Below are 21,226 nucleotides of genomic sequence, written 5' to 3' on the forward strand. Positions count from 1 at the left end.
CTCTAGCCTGGGTGACAGAGCAGGACCCTATTCCTGAAAAAGAAAGAAAGAAAGAAAGAAAGAAAGAAAGAAAGAAAGAAAGAAAGAAAGAAAGAAAGAAAGAAAGAAAGAAAGAAAGAAAGAAAGAAAGAAAGAGAGAGAGAGAGAGAGAGAGAGAGAGAGAGAAAGAAAGAAAGAAAGAAAGAAAGAAAGAAAGAAAGAAAGAAAGAAAGAAAGAAAGAAAGAAAGAAAGAAAGAAAGAAAGAAAGAAAGAAAGAAAGAAAGAAAAAGAAAAGAAATACAACAATCTAGTTTAGTGTGTTTGTGTGTGTCTCTTCAGGTAGGACATTATACCATCACATTCTCCTAAGCACAAGCTCTTTCTCCCTAATAGAAACTTCGATGATAGCTCTTGAAGCTACATAAGCTATATATATATATAGAGAGAGAGAGAGACAAACAGCAAATTTATAAGAGTGGTCCATGTATGACAGAAAAGGATAAAAATGAGCTTATTGGTGAGTTTCACAGAAGCAAAGAAAAAGAAAAACTTTCAGGGAAGAAGACTGAGTAAACAGTGTCAACTGCTAGAGAGATGAAGGGCAAGAGGGAAAACAGGATGTTGCCTCTGGCAATGTGGCAGGTATAGTTATTGCTGACTTCAGCATAAACAGTTTCAATATCATATGTAATGCTGACAAACTGTTATATAGATTCATCCTAGAGATAAGTACTGTTCACAATGGAAAGGGTTTTTGTTTGTTTGTATGTTTTAAACTCAGGTTAAAATAAAACAGAGCTTGGATAATATCTTAGGTTAAGCACATTATTATTATTAATAATTATTATTTGAGACTGAGTCTCAATTTATCACCCAGGCTGGAGTGCAGTGGCATCATCTTTGCTCACTGCAACCTCCACCTCTTGGGGTTAAAGGGATTCTCCAGCCTTACCCTCCCGAGTAGCTGGGACTACAGGCATATGCCACAATGCCCAGCTAATTTTTGTATTTTTAGTAGAGACAGGGTTTCACCATATTGGTCAGGCTGGTCTTGAACACCTGACCTCAGGTGGTCTGCTCACCTTGTCCTCCAACAGTGCTGGGATTACAGGCCTGAGCCACTGCGACCAGCCTAGTATAATTTTTTAAAAGAACTCCATGTAGATCTATAGCTTTCACAAGACAAGTGCACACAAACAATCCCCTTTATCTTGAATAAAAGGAATAATTTTATTACTGCATACAATTTCAATTGTTATAGTTTTTAGGATTTAAAAATATCTTACCTATAGTTGAAGCATGAAAAAGGTAATAAAGACTCTAATCATAACAATTAATGAAAAAAGAGGGCATTTATATATGTGAAAAATAAATTAGGAACATTATTGACAATATAAGCATAACATTCTTGATTCATTATTATACCTCTTTACTCTTGAGCATAATTGTGGATGATGAAGATGTGGAGATTACAGAAGCTCTGAGAAGCTGTATATATATATAGCCAAATAGACCAATAGAAACGTTTGTAACAGCTCTTGAAACTATATAAGTTGGTAAGGTCTCTCTAAGAACACACAAAAAAAGAAGACAAACAGCAAATTTATAAGAGCGGTCCATGTATGACAGAAAACGATAAAATATATATACATAGTCTCTACATAGACTATGTGTGTATATATACAGCCAAATTTGGTACCCATTTTTATTTGGCACATTGTCTATTCACATAGATTAACTTATATACCTTATTATAATCCCTTCTTAATTCTTCACACATTTTTTAAATTTTAGTTAATTGTTCCTTTTTCTCATCTTTATTTTCCTATGTTAATTAAGGGGCTAATTAACTTTTTCTCTTTTGTTAAAACGAACTTCTGTTTCATGTATTTTAATTTTATTTCCAATGTCTTTCCCTCTCCTAGTGCTGATAATCTAATACATTTCTCTTCCTTCATATTTTTTTCAATCCCTATGAGAGGTGACAACGTGCTGGCAGCCCTCACTCACTCTCGGTGCCTCCTCGGCCTCAGGGATCCACTCTGGCCACGCTTGAGGAGTCCTTCAGCCCGCAGCTGCACTGTGGGAGCCCCTCTCTGGGTTGGCCAAGGCCCGAGCCAGCTCCCTCTGCCTGCCGGGAGGTATGGAGGGAGAAGTGCGGACGGGAAGTGGTGCTGCACGCACGCTTATGGGCCAGTGCAAGTTCCAGGTGGGTGCAGATTTGGTCCACCGGCACTCAGAACAGCAGGCCGGCCAGCGAGGCTGGCCTCCCAGGCAGTGAGGGGTTTAGCACCTGGGCCAGGAGCTGTGGAGAGTGTGCCAGGTCCCCCAGCACTGCCAGCCCAGACGCCATGCTCCAATTCTCACCCAGCCTCAGCCGCCTCCCCATGGCGCAGGGCTGGGAACCTCTAGCCCGCAGTGCCCAAGCCGCCTCCCCCAGCCTGTGGGCTCCTACATGGCCAGAGCCTCCCCTACAGGCACGGTCCCCTGCTCCACTGTGCCCGGTCCCATCAACCACCCAATGACTGAGGAGTGTGGGCACTGGGGTGACTGGGCAGCTCTGGCTGGTACCCCAGCACGTGATCCACAAGGCAAAGCAAGCTAGGCTCCTGAGTTAGGTGGGGACTTGGAGAACTTTCATGTCTAGCTGGAGGATTGTATATGCACCAATCAGCACTCTGTGTCTAGCTCGTGGTTTGTGGATGCACCAATCAGAACTCTGTATCTAGCTAATCTGGTGGGGACTTGGAGAACTTTTCTGTCTAGCTAAAGGATTGTAAACACACCAATCAACACTCTGTGTCTAGCTAAAGGTTTGTAAATGCACCAATCAGCACCCTGTCAAAACGAACCAATCAGCTCTCTGTAAAATGGACCAATCAGCAGGATGTGGGTGGGGTCAGATAAGGGAAGACAGCAGTGGCAACCCGTTCAGGTTCCCTTCCAAGTTGTGGACGCTTTGTTCTTTTGCTCTATATAATAAATCTTGTTGCTGCACTCTTTGGGTCTGTGCCACCTTTATGAGCTATAACATTCACTGTGAAGGTCTGCAGCTTCACTCCTGAAGTCAGTGATACCAGGAACACACCAGAAGGAAGAAACTCCGGACACATCTGAACATCTGAAGGAACAAACTCTGGGCACACCATCTTTAGGAACTGTAACACTCACTGCGAAGGTCTGAAGCTTCATTTTTGAAGTCAGCGAGACCAAGAACCCACCAATTCCGGACAGACCTATCTCCCTGTACTAGTTTGCTAGAGATATTAACACAAAATTACATAGACTGGGTGGCTTAAACAATATAAATTCATTTTCTCGCATTTCTGGAGGCTGGAAGTCCATGATCGAGGTGTCAACATGGTTGATTCCTCTTGAGGCCTTTCTCCTTGGCTTCAAGAGGGCTGCTTTTTCATGTCCTCCTGTAGCCTTTTCCCTGTATAAGTGCACTCCTGGTGTCTCTTTTTCTTTTTAGGACATCAGGCCTATTGGATTAGGACCCCCACCCTTATCACCTCATTTAATCCTAATTGCTACCTCAAAGTTTCTATCTCCAAATAAAGTCATATAATGACTTTAAGTTATGTGCTTTGGGGTATGCAATTTGATCCATAGCATCTTATATATTCCATCTGTGAGATCTTCACGATATTTTTACTTCTGCTATCTCTTACCCTGACTCTGGGGGTAAACTTTGAAATACTTTAATTATCCACTTACTCTTACTTCACTTTTGATGAAATGGCTTAATCCTTTAAAATATCTCTTTGTTTAAGAATCCCTTTTATTTCAAGAATACTTAGCCTTCAACTTCCGCAGAATCTGCTCAGTTACATATACACATTTGTATCTGCAAGGTTCACTGCTCAATACTTCTCCTTTCAATTCAATTGCTCATCTTAAAGGCCTTTGTCTTTTGTTGTTTGGTTAAACCTTTTCTTAGAGTAGCCTTTTTGGTTGTTGTAAATGGGCAATAGATTTACTGAAACCCTTTAAGCAAATGTCTTCCATTATAACCAGTGAATAATGATGTATATCGGTTAATAATCCTCACATTGATGTTTTATTCTCTGGGTAATCTCTACATGTCATTCTACCGTGTTCTGTTTTCTAGTGTGGCAGGATGACAAACTCAATGCCTTTTTTTTTTTTATCTCTTTTAATGGCTAAAGTTATTTCTGTTTGAGGTTTTGTTCACAAAGTTTGTTTTTGTATAACAGTATGTAGTTGCATTGTCAATGAGCAATTTGGGGAATTTCATTCCATTTGCCTCCACAACATTTATTCATGTCTCAGTAATAACTCTTCTTTTCTTTAGATCATCTTCTAAAATTTTGAAAAGTTATAAAATTTTTGAAGTTTTCTAAAACAACGTGTTGATTTGGTGTTTTTGTTAGGCTAGTTGTGTATATTAATCTCCTTAAGGACTCTTGCTATTTTTCCAAAATAGCAGCTCCCAATATATCTGTTTAATTAGAGACCTTTTCTGATAGGTGTGTTCAATGTTCTCTAGGTCACTAGTGAGTGCCTTTTCTGTATCTGCTCATTGGGGTTTAATTTTAGTGGCTACCGTTCTTAAGGTGCAGAAGTTCACAGAGTGATTTGAGGCTCAGTGGACTCTGCTCCTGGGATAGCATTATAGCTGTGGGGAATTCCTCAGTGCCTACTCAATCACCAAGAGACATGTTTACTCCATACTCTCCTCCCACCTTTCTAGCTGCAGGAAGTGAGATAACCCATCACATTTTTTGGCAAATACCCAAGCTTTTGGGAATCAGGGAGAATGAGTACATCTAAAGAAGCCACAGCTGACCTTTCTTAAAGTGTGCAAGACATCTCTGGTCCTAGGAGGATTTAGTACTTTCTTATCCTAGTCCTGTTAATCTTCTACCCTGTTCCCAGTCTCTCATCAGGATCAGAGGTGAAAGTATCCTGCAGCAGCTCTCTTGGTTACATTCCCCAGATTTGACCTGACTACTGGAGACAAGAGTGGAGGATGGCTGAAAGAGAATTTGGGGGAGGAAGGGCAGGTAGGACATACTTAGATTGCCAGTTTCCAGAATCCTTATACCTTTTGAAAGATCTAACTTTTACTACAACATCTACATGACTGCGTTTGTTATTAGCATATATTGAAATTAGGTTATTCATAATTGTTCATTTGTTTATGCTTCATTGTATGCATTATTATTTCACAAGGAAAACACTGCATGTTCAATGATATTCTAGATATTCAGTATTACAAAAAAGAATATTATTGTTATGCTTGTTTCTTTTATGTTTGGCCGAATGCTCACCAAATACCTGCTAACATAACTTGACAGAACCTTAATGAGGATTCTCTCCTTTTCCTAGACCCCTGAACTTTGTCCCATCCTTGAGCTTGAGCACTGAAAGTTAGAACAATGTCCTATTAACGGCCTCTGCTGAGAATCAGCTGACTAGAAAAAAAATTTTCTCTTCAGTTCTTTTGTCATGCCACCTGCTACCCCACTCCTCCATGTGTGGTTCTTTCCTGTCTTGTTATTACTTATCTCTATAAAAGAGGTAAGTCCTTTTCTCCTTTACTTGGAAACACTTTGGGATATTATGGTTACGGCATTCTCCCTTTGTAATAGTCTTTTATGTGGTGTCTTAGCTTATGTAAGTCTAGACTTCTTTTTATTTTGATATATTAAAATTGTTTATATGCTGAGTTGACCTTGAATAAAGTTAGGAGAAACACTTTTGAGAAAATAAGAGATGTTTGTGTTGAAGAGAGATTTCATTACTACACTGAAATCTTTAATTTAAAAAGATGAAGAATTTTAGAATGTAAACTAGCATTTTAATGTTGACAAAAGGCAGCTAAATAATTCAACTAACTATTATTGAGTATCTTCAGTGAGACAGAAAATGTATTTTATGCTTCCAAATACTTTATCACCTTCAGGTTTCCCATTAACTCTATGAAATCTTAGCCCATTTTCTCTAAGAAGAAAATGAAACTCAGAGATACAGTCATAATATGGTTTGACCAAGGTCATACAGCTAGCAGTAATGTGGACAGTTGCCATTTGAATGCAAGTCTCAGGATGACAAGCCAAATGCTGTTTACACACAACAGCTGCAGCACAAAATGTGTATACCAATTGCTTGTAAAAGGGGAGAGGTGAGCTGCTTTGTATAATATTGAAAGTTGAGCACTTTCAAAGTCATCTAGGGATCTACAGGCTCAGAGAATGTTGTCATTAAATGAACAAACAAAACACATTAAGAACACTGAGGAAAGTTTTTCTCCATATACAAAAGATGACCCTACTTGTGGATATTTTGCAGTGTTTCCATTTGCTGGTGGTATTTAAGAGAACCGAGAATCCTATTTTCAGCCTGTGAGGCATTTTGGAAGTTTGCTGCAGAATTATTCTTCCTTTACTTGTGACGATTTTTTGCTTTGTATCCTGCCGTTATTTGAAAAAAAATTATGAAATATTTAAAGTGTTTTGAAAACTGGTGCTGGTTACATCTGATTCTTACTCAAAACTAATTTGTGTAGAAATCAAGGGACTAAAGAAAACCTTTTGTGTGTATGTTAACACCACTTGGTGTTCTTAAGTCTTCCCTACTTTGTAAAAGAAGCAATAAATTATTTAGATCTAGTCAAAGAAAAGGGTAATCATTTATCTTGACAAGATTCTAAATAGGTTGTTTTACATTTCAAGGTCACGGGTGCTGTGGCACAATCAGGCAATTTCTCCAGTCTGTGTTAGACTGAGAGGTAACCCACACGGCTAGATTACAGACCTTGGACTTTGGATCTGTTGCAGTGATCAAGTACAGTTCAAAGAAAAAAAAAATAGCTTCACAAAGACCACTTGTTGAGTAGTGTACTTAGAATAATAAAATCATCTCTCTATTTCTTTCCTCCTCTTTCATTCTTTTATTAATACTTTCCTTATCATTTCCGGTTTGTTTTTAGTAATGTGCACATTCTATTTAAAACAGTTTTACATACGCAAGCCTTAGTTTGAGGAAACATATGGAAATTTTCAAGTGCTAAGGCCGAAGTATTTTCATCGGCTGCACATTTCAATAAATTGATTTTGTGATATATTTAAGTAGAATACTATTTAGTTTTAGAGACTATATCTCTCCTAAGAGGATTCAATTGTTTTCATATTTCTACCCATTTACCATTTCATTGTGTCTTATTCATGTTTTTATTTTATTTCAGTTTTAATGTTTTCCTGAGTCATGTTAGGATGGCATCCTTTAAACTTTTCAGCAATTTCTTATGTCATGGAACAATCAAGGTCATTCATTCATTCACTCAATACATTTTTATTAAGCATTTACTATGTAACAAGAACTGTCATACCCACTAGAAATTAAATAGTGTGTGTGGGGGGCAGATAATGTACCAATTCTCTTGAAGCTTACACTCTCTTAAGGGGAAAAGACAAAAAATGAACAACAAATATATAATGTACTATCAGCTGTAATGAATACTTTGCTGAAAAATATACAGGAGACAGAGATATCATGCTCAGGTGGCAATGAAGAAACAAATCTTTTTAGTTAAGGTAGTTAGGAAAAGCATCTTCAATAGGAAAATATTTGAGCACACACCTAAAGTGACAGAGGTGGAAAAAACAAACGAACAAAAAACAGCAACAAAAAAATGCATTCTAGACAGAGGGAACAGAAAAAGTGGGAAGGTTCTGAGGTGGGAATGTCTTTGGTTTAATCAATGAGTATCAGCCAGACTCGAAAATGCTACAGCAAAGTGAGAAATGAAAAGACTAATGATTTCATAAATAGGTAGTAGCCCACATTAGATCTTTGGTTAGAGTTATACTGATGTTAAGAATATGATCAATGAAAAACATGAACAGAGGACAGAAAGGTGATGAGATTTACTGAATCTAAGCCAGAGTGCTACTGAGGCAGATCTAAAATCAAGAATGTTCCATTAAAAAAATTAAGCATGGACCGGTGCGGTGGCTCACGCCTGTACTCTCAGCACTTTTGGAGGTCGAGGCGGGCAGATCACGAGGTTGAGAGTTCGAGACCAGCCTGGCCAACATGGTGAAACCCCATCTCTAGTAAGAATACAAAATAATTAGCTGGGCATGGTGGCAGGTGCCTATAATCTCAGCTACTCGAGAGGTTGAGGCAGGAGAATCACTTGAACCTGGGAAGTGGAGGTTGTAGTGAGCCAAGACTGCGCCACTGCACTCCAGCCTGGGAGACAGAGCAAGATTCCGTCTCAGGAAAAAATAAAATAAAAATAAAAAAATAAAAAAATTAAGCATGGATTTGCCCTCGCTTTGATTAGGATTTTCGAGGCTTCAATATGATAAAATAAGTAAATATAAATACAAAAGCAGGCCATCTTTGACCATGTGCAAAAGGAGCATCTGAAAGTGTTGCCATAAAAACCCCTTTGTCATCAGAGAAGCAGAAATAAAATGAACAACACTGAGGAGGCAAAGTCTGATTCTTGACAATTTTGAGCAAGAAATGGCCTATGAAAATGTTCCATAAAGTGGAATTGGTTCAGAATACCTTTATTATTTCCATTCAAAACAATAAATGTGTTTAGTTGACCCTAAAAAAATGTGTTTTATTATTATTATATTTTATCCTATTTTTTATTCAAATTATTATGCATTTTACTATATTTAGAGTTATAAATGATTATTTCGATAAAATTTAGGAAAACATAGGAGGTCATATTTTGGCATTTAAATGACATTTCCATGAACCCTTAATTTTCTGCTCTTTCTTATGAAAATGTATCTTAATTAAATAATTGATAAGTGTTTTGGGAGAGCCCAAGGCATCAGGAAATGGGTAGAATGAATTTTCACAAGAATTACTGGGGAAATCACTATAAATACAGAAATATCATGTGTAAGATGAAAACCAGTTGAAACTTAAGATGTTGAACCAAAGTCACAAGCAATTAAGATGATTTTGCATACTAAATTCACATACTAAGTCCAAGGTTGAGGGGCTGCATCTGGTAAGGGCTAGTGAAATTCTCCACAGATTCCTGAGGTGGCACAAGGCATCACAAGACAAGGGGGCTGAGCAGACTGGCTCAGGTCTCTCTCCTCTTATAAAGCCACCAGTGCCCTACCCTATGACCTCATCTAATCCTAGTTACCTCCCAAAGATCCAAGCTCTCAAATACCATAGTTGGATTTCCTCCTCTTTTAATACTATTAACATAGGGATTAAGTTTTAACATGAGTTTCAGAGGGGACAAACATTCAAGCCATAGCAAAATCCAGTATTGGTAATTTAATTAATATTTTCTCCTCTAATAAACTCATGAGTAAATACATATGTGTCTTTTAACCTATCATTTTATTCACTACCCAGTGTTCACAGAGTAGTAGCCAAATAAATCTGTGCATTTGAATCTGGTCTCAGCAGAATCTAACTTCCCATGTCACTCTTCCAATAATTCATATAGTTTAAGCCTCTTCCATTTTTTTCTGTTTCATGACCCAGCAATAGGACCTCACATAGGTGTCTAAGTACTGGTTTAATCAGGCTTGTCTTGGACTTACATAAGAAAGAAATCTTATAATTTACCACAAAACCACGATTCTAAGCCTGTTCTATTACTACCAAGTAAGAATCTAAAATGACTGAAAATATAAAAATAAAAATCCCAAACTGCTTTGAGATGGAAAAGCTATAATAGAGAAACTTCGAGGTTGCAGAGATCAAGCAGAAATTCTGGCAGTGCTTTAAAGTCTTTATACCACCAAAGTAACATAGGAAAATAGTGAGTAGCTGACAAACCCAGGGTTAAAGACTGAAAATTACCTTCTAATATAAAATGTTTTCCTCTAATATTTAGCAATAGAACTCTCCAAGTTTTAGCCAAGCCCATGACTTAAAGATTGTATCTCCCAGCCCCCTTGCAAATCCATTTGGTTATATAATTAATTTATTACCAGTGGAGCACAAGCAATGTATATAATGACTAAGTGTTAACCATTAAGTAATTGAAAGGGTAATCCCTCTCTCTTTACACCTTCCCAAAGCTGCAATATTATAGAATACACTATTGACATAGATTCTAAACTGACTATGAAAATGATGTAACAGATACATAACCCAGCAGAAGGTAGAACTAACTTGGGTATTTAGGTGACCTTGTAGAGCAGAACTACCTGTAAGTATGTATACATGTACCTTCTCAATATCCCTGGCCAGTTAAGCAGAAAGGAAATAAGACACTAACTTGATAAAGACTTAAAGTTTGGAGTTTCAGTGCAGTTAAGATTATGAGGTACTTTAAGTATTACAGAGATGTTTTTGTGTGATAAAGAACAAACACAGGGGCAGAATACCAGCTTCCAATATTTATTTATTTTAAGGTGGTTGGGCATGAAATGCCAAAATAAGCACAAAAAGTATCAAGTCCAGAACATATTTTTCAAAATAAGGGGAAATAATCACATTTAATATTTGCTTCAACTGAGTCAAACAATTTGCAATACCTAGAGACAAAAGTTGCAAAGTAACACCTCGATTAAGTGTTAGGGCCATTCTAATATGTCAGAAGACGTGGGTTGTGGAAGAGATAAAGGAACAACAACAATCTTTACACTTTTTTCAGACATTTACCTCAAATGAAGAGACCTTGGGAAGCAGTAGGAAAGTTAAGACCATGGCACTTGACACAATCATTTAGACTGAAAATTTATGGATTAACTGTAATATATTGTAGTCCTAAGCCCCCATTGTGACTGTATTGGGAGATGGGGCCTTTGGGGGCAGTGGGGGTAATCAGGGTTAGGTAAAATCATGGGAATAGGGTTCTCTTGATAAGATTAGCAGCTTTATAAAAAGAAACTCTCTCTCTTCACCATATGGCAAGACAGTGAAAATGTGGCTGTCTAACTCTTCATAGGAAGTAGGTCCTCATCAGGAGCTAAATTGACATGCATCTTGGTGTTGGACTTCCCAGACTCAAGAACTGTGAGAAATAAATGTCTTTTTTTTTAAGCCACTCAGTCAAGGGTATTTCGCTATAGCAGTCGGAGCAGACCAATACAATAGACCAATGGTCAGACAAAATGCAACAGTAATACATACATTTTTAAGTCAATTTAAAGAAATCAGAGAATTGCTAAGACATCTAAGGCTTGAAGGTCCAAATCTTGGAAGAAAGAAATTCCTTTGAGATGAATCTAATTTTTTTTTTTTTTTGGTACAGTTTTTCTTCAGGAATTCGTTGCCAGCAGACTGCACTAAAAGAAATATTTTTAAATATTTCTCTGGATGGAAAGGTGGGCTGAGCAACCAAGTGAAGGTTGAGGTCAAGGTAACCATGACATAAAAGATCAAGATCTTCACATATCCCCCTACCCAGAAAAGATCCCAATCTGAAAAAGAATGGAGGTAATTAGAGGTAAGGCTGTATGCAGCAGTTTTCCCCTTGACGGTTTTGCTGAATTCTAATCAAGCAGGGCAAGACACAAATAAATCAAGAAGAAAAAACAAAACAAAAATACAGAACAATTTTTGCACTCTTATAATATTAAGAAAGAAAACTGTAGTTTAGAATTCACCAAGAAATAAAGGTGCCAATAAACACTCCAAGTTTGCAGCCAAAATGATTGGAGGCTTATGCCATAGGAATTATTGTTAACAAGAGATAATGTCATGTTTCCAAAGTGAAATCCCACTAGAGTCAGCTTAGACTGTAATTTGGGATAATCTCCCTTGTATAGCTCTTTGATGAAGGACGAAGTAAATGTTTTCTGACAATAAATCAAATAAGTCATAGTCTCTAAAGTTTGACATGGACAATGTTAAAATATTGTTAAAACTATCATTCATATTAACAAAAACAGCAAAAACAAAAAAAGGAAACTAGTTTATAGAAACAAACTCAGAGGTGACACATATTTTGAACTAACTGGTAATAAAATTTTTAAAACTGTGATTAAAACAACGAAGACAATAGTAAGCAATATATAGAATTTTACCAGGGAACTAAAGACTACAAGAATTGAATGGAGATTCTGACATTTTTTTAAAGAATGGAAAATTTAGAATGAATGTATTCAATAACAGATTGGACATAGCAGAAGACAAATTAACTAAATAGAACAGTAGAAAATGATTCACCCAAGAAACAAAGATTTTTAGAAAGGAAAATACAGAAGATATTAAACACATGGGACTTGATTTAAATCTAAATATATATATTATTAGGGTCCCAGAAGAGGAAGAGAATGGAATAGAGAAGCAACCTTCTAAAGAAGGAAAGGATGAGAATCTTCTAAATATAAAGACAAACATCAAAATAAAATCTTATGAAAATCAAGGAAGATAAACATACAGAAAGACAAACTAGTCAAAATGTACAAAAAGCTTCTGAAAATCAAAAGGTATATAGTGAATTTTAAAAGTAACCAAATAAAAGAGATACAGTTGCTCTCTGGTATTCATGGGGGATTGGTTCCAGGACCTCCCAAATATACCAACATCTATGGATGCTCAAATTCCTAATATAAAATGAAGTAGTATTTGCATATCACCTTTGCACATCCTCCTGTATACTTTAAATCACCTCTACATTGCTTATAACACCTAATACAATGCCAATGCTATGTAAATAGTTGTTATACTAATTCATTTAAGGAATAATAAAAAATAAAGTCTGTAGGTGTTCAGTACAGATGCAGATTTTTTGTAGTTTTTCCATTTGCAGTTGATTGAATTCATGGATATAGAACCCACAGATACAGATACAGAAGACCAACTGTATGTCATTTTGAAAGATGAAATAATAAAATTGACAGTTTATTTCTCAAATAATTCCATAAAAGAGAAGAAAATAAATGATACCTTTAAAGTGATGAAGAAAATAACTAGCAAACCTAGAAATAATACTTCCATCAAAAATATCATTTAAAAGTAAAAGCATTTCCATACAAATACAAACAAACAAAAATTGTTTCCAGAAGATTTTACGAAAATAATTATTTTACAAAAGTTCTTCTGACAGAGAAAACACAATCTCAGACAAAAGTAACAATATGCAATAAGAAGTGAAGAATGACAAAAGGGGTGATTTTGTGAGTAAATGTTAATAAATATCTATTGTATAAACAATATCATTGATACATATGGGTTTTTAAAATGTAGAACCATAAATGCATGAAAACAAAACAAAAAATAGGAGAGAAAAATTGATTTAATGAGTTCTAATGTATTATTATCCTGGGAAGCAAAGTAATCAGTTATATTAACCCCTAATGATTCAACTGTGCTTGTAATTTCTAGCAGTAATGAAATGTGTATCTCTCTAGCTAGTAGAATGACAAAACAGAATACTGAAAAACACTAATTAATAAAAAGAAGACTAAAAGAGAAAAGAAAACAAGAACATACAACTGTTGTATCAAGTGGAAAACAAATAGAAAAATAGTAGGTACAAACCCCACTACAGCATTACATTTTTTACGTATAAATAAACAGTATACTGATTTAAAAATGAGTGTGAGAAAATAAAACTACTCTTGATTTCTCAGTGTTCCTGTATAAAGTCCTGGGCTCCCAAGACAAGGAATATTCACAATATAAATATTAGATGTTTGCTTTCATTTCTTCTAGACTACTTTTCACATACCTTCAGAGTTAGATTTATAGCATTTAGCTATTTGTGTACTTAATTATTGTCATTCAAGAAGACCAAACAGTTATAGCCCAGAATAGGTCCCTAGCTTAATCCCTAGACGATAATTTAATTAGATCACTGGCATCCTAGATATTTTCAATTCAAAATGTATGGAATCTACACCTTGGAGGTGGCTCTAGGTCAAAAAGCCAGAACCATTGGATCCACTTGCCCTTTGTAAAGACTCATTTAGATTCCTAACATTAGGCTAATAACTCATGATCCTTTCCATCCCATATCAAAACAAAAACAAAAACAAAAACAAAAATGAGTTCCTTTCTTGTCCTTTTCATTCGCTCTCTCTTTTGGGCAGGAAGGGAATAGTTATTTTTCTCCATCCTTTACCAGTAAAGCTACTCATGTAGGAGAGATTTTCATCATGTTGCCCAGGGATATGGCAATTTCTAGGGCAATTTGGTCTAGGGCAATTTTATGATGAATAAAAAGAAAACACATTTCTATTCTGCATACAAAGGACATCCATTCAATACAAGGACACAGAGGGTTGAAGAAGAAAGAATAGGAAACATTCTCTATATAATACATAATTTTTTAAAAAGCCAAAGGAAGTCATACTAATATATGATCAATTGTATCTAAATTCAAGGAGTGTTACTAGAGATAAAGAGGAACAGATAAAGTCAAAAGGTCAACTCGTAAAGTAGATATAACAATATATTTAAAAACAATGAAAATATAGAATAGAGAATAGACAACTTTACAATTATTGTGGGAGTAACTCATCAAACAGCCAGACAAAAAATTCAGTAATGTGAACCTTGAAAATTTGAGACAGGTCTCAGTTAATTTAGAAAGTTTATTTTGCCAGGGTTGAGGATGCACCTGTGATACAGCCTCAGGAAGTCCTGAGGACATGTGCCCAAGGTGGTCGGGGCACAGGTTGGTTTTATACATTTTAGGGAGACACGAGACATCAATCAATATATGGAAGAAGTACATTGGTTCCATTCAGAAAGTCAGGGACAACTTGAAGCACAGAAGGGGCTTCCAGGACACAGGTAGGTGACAGACAAACAGTTGCATTCTTTTGAGTGTCTGGTAAACCATTCTAAATGAGGCAATCAGAATATGCAACTATGTCAGTGAGCAGAGGGATGACTTAATAGGATGGGAAACAGATTTTCCCTGAGCAGTTCCCATCCTGAATTTTCTCTTTAGCTCAGTGATTTTGGGGGCCCAAGATATTTTCCTTCCACAGTAACTATTTAGAATACCTGAAAAATATTAACAAACTTGACTTAAATTGCATATATAAACAGGGGACTAAGAAGTACATATTCATTTAAAACACATGGTAATTTTACTTCATCGATGGAATACTAGAACACAAAACAATTCTGCACAACTTTCAAAGTATTTAAATCAGGTATAGCACAATTACAAAAAATAATAATATAAATATAACTAGAAAAGCCCCACTGTTTGGAATTTAAGAAAATACACTTATAAATAACCCATATATAAATAAAAATTAGAAAATATTTTTAAGTGAATGGGAAAAGCAATACAACATATACAAATGCTGTTTATAAGAAAATTTATAGAGTTAAACTACATATAAAATATATACATTAGAACAAAAAAGAATGAAATTCATGATTAAAGTGAAAATAAGATAGTTTTGTAATTTTATGAAAAACTGGTAATTAGGGAGATGAAAAGATCTCAAAATTGAGCCAATCTATTAAAGTGTTTAATCAAGTGCTAGTTTCTGCCCTCAGCATAGAATAATCTGTACAGTTTTTAATGCTATTTCCATTTATTTCAGTAATGACATTACTTAATAGGGACAGAAGAATGAACATAATAACAACTAAAAGCCTTTTATTTCCATTGTTCCTTCCTTTTCCTTAAGGATATCTTGTCTAGAATCTTCTAAAAGCTTATTCAAATCAACACTAGTTGTCAACAAGACTAGCAGCAAAGTTTTCATTCTGAGAGCAAACACTATTGCCATTGATTTTTTTTTTCTATCTTCTCTATTGGATTTACTTGCTGCTTTCCTTTCTATTGGATTTCTCATTTCCTCTATCACCTGTATTTTCTTTTCTTAGGTAACCCCACTGTTTTATTAGAGTATATCATTCATTATTCACTGTTAGTTCAGTTAGGCTGCAAACATTTTCAGCAGAAAACACAACACAGGTTTACTTTTCACTCATATTAATTCTGGTATGGATTAGGTGACTCATCAGGGCAGCAGTGACTTAGTGAATTGGGCTAATTTATTTTTGTGACTGTGGCCTCCCTTGCCACTTTGGAGGTAAAGTGGAAAGTGCAGAAATTCCCCATCAACTCTTCCATTCTTAGTCCACAAAGTGGTCCATGTTATTTCCACTCACAGCTCAGAAAACTAGGTTCAGAATTTGTATGGCATCTATGCAACTGCAAGGAGGTAAAAAGTATAGTCCATCTAGGTTCCCAGTAAAAACAAGAGAATCTAATGCTGGTAGACAACTTACATGTTTACAGCAAGAAATTTTTTGAAATTTTTGTATATCTGAAAACAATTTTATTCTACCATCAGTTTTTATTGGTAGTTGATGTTGATATTAAATTCTATGAAATTAATTTAACCAAAATATTGAATACGTTTTTCATTGATTTATTTTTTCCAGTTGATACTCTTGATAAATCCAATATCATCATGATTCTTGGACCCTTGAATTCTATAATTGTGCAAAAACGTGTCTCATGATAGACATTAAAGTTGGCATAAAATATCACCCTGTAGATCAACTTCCTTCGATTCCAGAGATTTTTATTTCTTTGGTTATTGTTCACAACTTTGTATTCTTTCTGTAAATCTTACTATTTATATTAGAGCAATAGATTGAGACCCTATACTAATTAATCAAAATATTTTAAACTTCTGAAAGCCTTAAATGTATCCCTCCCCTAAATGGGTTTCATGTCTGAACACTATTGAAAAAAGAAGTGAAAGATAAAATAAATGTCTTAAATATTATTTATCTTACAGTTGATGAAACATCCATCTTATCTATTTTTCTCCTCTCTCTGAGGCATAAACATCGGTTCTGTCCAAATCTAATTACCTCACTTAACATTTTTGCTTGCATCTTCTAACTCTTTTATACGCTTGTTACTCTGTAAGATGACTTTTGAACTCTACCCCACCTTCCTTAGAAGTTGTATATTTGTTTTTTATTGAGGTACAATTCACATAACATAAAATTAATCATGTTAATATAAACAATTTGGTGGTGTTTAGTATATTTACAATATTGTACAATCACCATATCTGTCTAGTTCCAAAATGTTTTTATCACAAATCCCCCAAATTCATAATACAAATATTCGTTCCCCTCCTCCACTCCCCCATGGTCCCTTCAGCCCCTGGAAACAAACTGCATTCTCTCTGTATGCATTTATTTTAAATACTTTCTATAAATGGAATCACATAATGGTAATAATCATATAACCATAAAAATGACATTTTATGTTTGGTTTATTTTACAAAGCATGTTTTTGAGGTTTATCTATATTATAGCAAGCCTCAGACCTTCATTATTTTATGGCTGATTATTATTGTATCATATGGATATACCACATTTTGTTTGCCCATTTGTCGGTTGATGAACCTGGGTTGTTTCCATCTTTCGGCTATTGTGAATAGTGCTGCTGTTAACATCCATGTACAAGTTTTTGCTTCAGTATCTGTTTTTACTTTTTTTGGTAAATACCTAGGAGTAGAATCCTGGGTTATATAATACTTCCAAATTCAATTTTTTGAGGTACTGACAAACTTTCTCCCACGTGGCTGAATAAATTTACATTCCTTTTAGCAAGGTTTAAGAGTGTCTCTTTCTCTATATCTTCACTAGCATTTGTTATTTTCTGTTTTTTGTTTATTTTTGCTTTGTGTGTAGTTATAGCCATTCTAATGGATATAAGATGGTATCTTATTGTGGTTTCGATTTGCATTAGTCACTACGGTGACTAAAGATGTTGAGCAACTTTTCATGTACTTTGTGGGCATTTGTATATCTTTTGCTCATACTTAAATTGGATTATTTCACTTTTTGTTGCTGAGTGGTGAGAATTATTTATATATTCTGCATATAACACCTTTATCTTACATGTGATTTTCAAATATCCACTCCCATTTTATAGGTTGTATTTTAATTTTCTTGATAATGCCTTTGAAGCAGAAAAGTATTTCAGTTTAATGGGGTTTAATTTATCTGCTTGTTTTAGATTTTGATACTTGCATTTTTGGTGTCATATCTAAGAATCAATTGCCAAACTCAAGGTAATAAAGTTGTAATCATTTTCTTCTAAAAGCTTTATAGTATTAGCTCTTACATTTAGGTTATTTAATTTAGTTAATTTTTGTAAATAGTATAAGGAAGGAGTCCAACTTCAATCTTTTACTTGGGGATACCCAGTGATCTCAATAGCATTTGTTGAAGACAATTTCCTTTCCACGTTGTGTATTCTTTCCACTCTTGTCAGAAATCAGATCAAAATAGATGAATAGATAAAAATGTGACAAATAGATACAACAGATCTTTTTGCCTTAGAAAAAGAGAAGGATCCTGCTATTTGTAACATGGATGAAGTTGGAGGACATTATGCTAAGTAAAAGAAACTCGTCATAAACGGACAAATACTTCATAGTTCCACTTATATGAGATAGTCATAATGGTCAAACTCATAGAAGCAGAGAATATTGATTGCCATGGGCTGGGAAATAGGGGATATGGGAAATTGCCAGTTATAATAGATGAATAATAGATCTTCTGTACAATATAGTACCTATATTTAATATGGTATTGTGCACTTCAAAACTTGTTTAAAAAGGATATCTTGTGTTGTGTCCATATGCTCTCTACAAAAAAATGGACACAAGGTAACTTTAGGAGATATTGGATATGTCTATTATCTTGTTTGTGGTGATGGTACCATGGATGTTCATGTATGTGCAGGTTCATGAAACTGGACACATTAAATTTGAGCAGTTCTTTGTATGTCAATAATACCTCAAAAAAACTGTTAAAATTGTGTGACATATAAGAATAATGAAGATATTAATTTAAATGTCATAGAATACTATCAGTATGTCAGTGTATTAAATAACTTTAAATGCTCATAGCAACTAGAACAGCGCCTACCACATGATCGACACTAAATAATTATCAATTTTCTTCTTTTTCTCTCCTTTCATGTTTTAGTTGGTCAATTTTAAAAACATGCATTAAAGAAGATTGACAGTTGTTGTCATAATTATATTTTCTTTCAATTTTGCTATGAAGTTAAATGTAGAGGACTTATATTTCCTTCCACATTAAGAAGCAGATAATCTATTATTAGATGTCACTGTCATATAAGTACATATTCTTTATTTTTCACAGAATACTGAATCTTATTCTAGTTAAGTATTTGTCTAAATGCTTTTAATTCATGTGACTATATGATTATACTTCATATATTAACTCATGTGACAGAATGAAAAAAGTATTATTTCAACTTTTTTTAAAACATTTTTTCTTACAATAGTTTGCAATTATTGAGAAAAAATGAATATATTATTGTTATATATAAGGACACTGTCATAGAAACTGACCACAATGCACATTAAAACAAATTATTAAAGAAAATAATCATCAACTTCATCACTGTCACCTAACATTTATATTGTACTTATTACACATGATACACTGTTCAAGTCCTTAAGATGTATTGTTATTCAATTCTCTCAATATCCTTATATTAAGTATTTTTCTTTTATAGATGCAAAACCTGAGGCACAAAGAGCTTTTAAAATCTTGCCCAATATTACAGAGCTTGGAAGTGTTAGAACTTACAGCTCAACTCAGACAGTCTTACTTCATTGTTTCTGCTCCTAATCACTTGACTAATAGGTATTTTTCTATTTGTGTCATTATTTAAGTTAATATATTTTACTGATTTGTGAGTGGAATAAAATTTAAATGAGCACATTATTTTTCTAAAGTTGGTACTAATTTTATATTAAAATATACTTTCATTTTTTATAAATTTATGCAATTCTAGATTCTGGGAATTACTAATTGTTTTTGGACCAAATTAATAGAGAGAAAATTATTCTTATATTTTCTAAGGAATAGTTTTGTCAGCAGTTTTTTTTTTTTCTGATTGCTTAAGTGTCATTTTGAGGAATAAACTAGATAATGACTTTAAGGGAAAAGTGAAAGATTGAATTTGCTCTTAAATACTAACAAGTTTAATATGTTAATAAAATAGCATAAAATATTATATTCCAGTGGTAATTAAAAATGACAATACCATTAAAACTGCCATCTTCAAGTGAGATTTTTATATGTTTATTTTTGTTGCATTTTATGTTTTATCTTTCCAATAGTGAATGAATAGTAAAATACCCTAACTAGTGACAGTAGTGTTCTGTTTATGTTATGTGCATTTCAACATCAAATATCTAGAGAGTGACAAAAAGTGGTGATTTTTCAGAGTACACTACAAAAACCAAATTTGCTAAAGGTTAAATAGTGCTAACAAAGAAATATTAACTACAAGGAAAATGACATTTATAAACCTGTCCTAGAATGCACTTTGTGTTAATATTTGTAAATTTATATATTGGTTCCTGAAAGGAGATCAGGGGCTATTTTATTTACATAAAATAAAACAAACTATTACTATTGATATTAATATTTCTAAGTCCTACTTTAATATAGAAAGTGATCATATAGAGTCTGGAAATTATATTTCTAAAATATCACCAGGTATTATCAGCTGGCATAATCCTTACCTGTTCCTTCTTTTGGAGGACAAATTAGGACATGATTGGGGTTCACATGATATGCAATTAACGTCTCTGAGTAATCAGGACTTACAGTACCCTGATTGCTCCTATCTGATTCTTCCTGAAAGAAAATTACCAGGAATGATAAAGAGGTGATCACTTATATGGTTAATTACTTTTAAATTTCCATTTATTTATTTAATCTAATGGAGAAGTCAATATTAAAACTTTTGAAATTGTCCAGTTGGCAATAAGTAATATAAGATGCTTTTCTGTCTTAAACTACAGGTTCCAAAAACTTCTTTGATGTGAATTCCACTACCTCTATCTAAGCAGAGAAATTTGAGAAAAATACTTTGCAATATAAAAAATATTAACATTATTCACTAATATTTTCAACTTGTAAATTTGAATGACAATTATACTGAGTATTTTTTATAGTGAATAGAATTTCTATAAGATGTGTGAGCATTTTTGCTCTTATGAAAACACAATATACATTTAGTTTGGATTGTAAAGACATGGAATTTAGTCAAAAATATGTCTCCTTCTATTCCTAACTAGATTATCACCACTTGTGGCTTCAATAGGAACCTCAAACTTACTGAAGCCATTTTCCAGAGAAGCCAAACCAATAGGATAAATATAGTTATACAATAAGCCCTCACTTAACTTTGTTGATAGGTTCTTGGAAACTTCAACTTTAAGCAAAACAATGTACAGCAGGTCTTCAAATAAGGTTGTTTCCTGCTTCCTTCAATGTTGG

The 21,226-nt window shown here is 34.3% G+C and overlaps 1 long non-coding RNA gene and 1 other non-coding gene across 3 annotated transcripts in view; one reads left to right on the top strand and one right to left on the bottom strand.

Annotated features, from left to right (window-relative positions):
* The window catches only part of LOC144333318 (uncharacterized), an 80,988-nt gene that overhangs the window by 11,063 nt on the left and 48,699 nt on the right, over nucleotides 1-21,226 (bottom strand). The window lies entirely within an intron of this gene.
* On the top strand, nucleotides 20,444-20,576 carry LOC114671600 (U8 small nucleolar RNA). The gene has a single exon (XR_003721634.2). It is a non-coding gene; the product is annotated as a U8 small nucleolar RNA (small nucleolar RNA).

This window comes from Macaca mulatta, chromosome 12, assembly GCF_049350105.2.
Source record: "Macaca mulatta isolate MMU2019108-1 chromosome 12, T2T-MMU8v2.0, whole genome shotgun sequence".
NCBI classification, from domain to species: domain Eukaryota; kingdom Metazoa; phylum Chordata; class Mammalia; order Primates; family Cercopithecidae; genus Macaca; species Macaca mulatta.